Raw genomic sequence first — 1,365 nt, 5'->3', positions numbered from 1 at the left:
GAGCTGTATTCCCAGTCCATCTTTGTTTTTGATGTTTTTTTTTTTTCAGGCTCTTGAATTATTTTTTATTCTCATAAGATAGGGTCTCGCTATTCAGTCCAGGCTGGCCTTGAACTCACTGCATAACTCAGACTGGCCTCAAACTCACTCACTCCTGTCTCAGCCTTCAGAGTGCTGGAATGACCATATCTAGTGAGGTTTTAGGGTTTTTTTTGTTTTTTTGGTTTTTGTTTTAGTTTTTTAAATAAATATATTCTAGATAATAGTGGAGCAGCTAGCAAAGATTTTCTGCCATTCTTCAGGCTGTCTCCTCACTTTCTTGATTGTCCTTTGCTGTGCAGAGGCTTTCTGATTTGAAGTAGTCCCGTTTGTTGATTCTTGATATTACCTCCTGTGCTACTGAGATCCTTCCTATTCAGGAAAGAAGGCCTCGCTTGTGCCTCTGGCTGTGTTTCCATTGTTTTCTTCCAGAACTTTCAAGGTTTAAATCTACATTTTTGGTCCATCACTGCTTGTGGCAGAGTGAGAGGGTCTAGCTTCAATCCTCTGCACGTGGACAACCATTTTTTCCCAGCATCATTTATCAAAAAGATTGTCTTTTTTACAGCATGTTTTTGGATCCTCTGTCAAAAATCGTATGGCCATAGCATATGAGTTTGTGTCTGTCTTCTGATTTCTTCTATTGGCCTATGTGCTATTATTCTGGGTCTTTTGTGCTTCCTTTTGAATATATATATATATATGTATATTCAGCCCCCCTGGGGGAGGGGCTGGCACCTCACGTGGTGCTGGAGATCAAACTGTGGTCCCTGGCTCCTCCATTTGAATTTCAGGATTATTCTTTTTTTTTTTTTAATTTTATTTATTTGTGGGGGGGGCAGCTCAGCCCACTAGGGGGCGGGGCTGGCTGGCTTGTGGTGCTGGGGGATTGAACCGCGGTCCCTGTGCTTTGCTAAGCTTGTTCTAAGTAGGCGCTTTAGACCACTGAGCCATCTCACCAGCTCCCCCCCCCCTTTTTTCTTAATTTTAGTTTGTTTGGTTTTTTTGTTTGTTTGTTTGTTTTTGCTCCTAATGCCCTCAGGGATGGTTTGGCTGGCTGGAGTGTTTTGGGGATGGAACTCCAGCAACCTGAGGCTGACAGCTTTGTGGAAGCAGCCACTTAAAGAACTGAGCTAGGGCCAGGCCCCCAGGGTTATTCTTTCTAGTTCCTTGAAAAATATAGGTATTTTGATGGAGACTGCATTCAATTTGTAGCTTGCCAAAGGTAAAATTAACAATATTCGCTCTGCCAATACATGATCAAAGGAAGTCTTTCCTCTTTCCAATGTCTTTTCTATCTCTTCAGCATTCTACAATTTTCACACC

The sequence above is a fragment of the Octodon degus genome, unplaced genomic scaffold (genome assembly GCF_000260255.1).
Source record: "Octodon degus isolate 3935 unplaced genomic scaffold, OctDeg1.0 scaffold00032, whole genome shotgun sequence".
In the NCBI taxonomy this organism is placed as follows: domain Eukaryota; kingdom Metazoa; phylum Chordata; class Mammalia; order Rodentia; family Octodontidae; genus Octodon; species Octodon degus.
Note: the sequence above shows the minus strand (reverse complement) of the source record.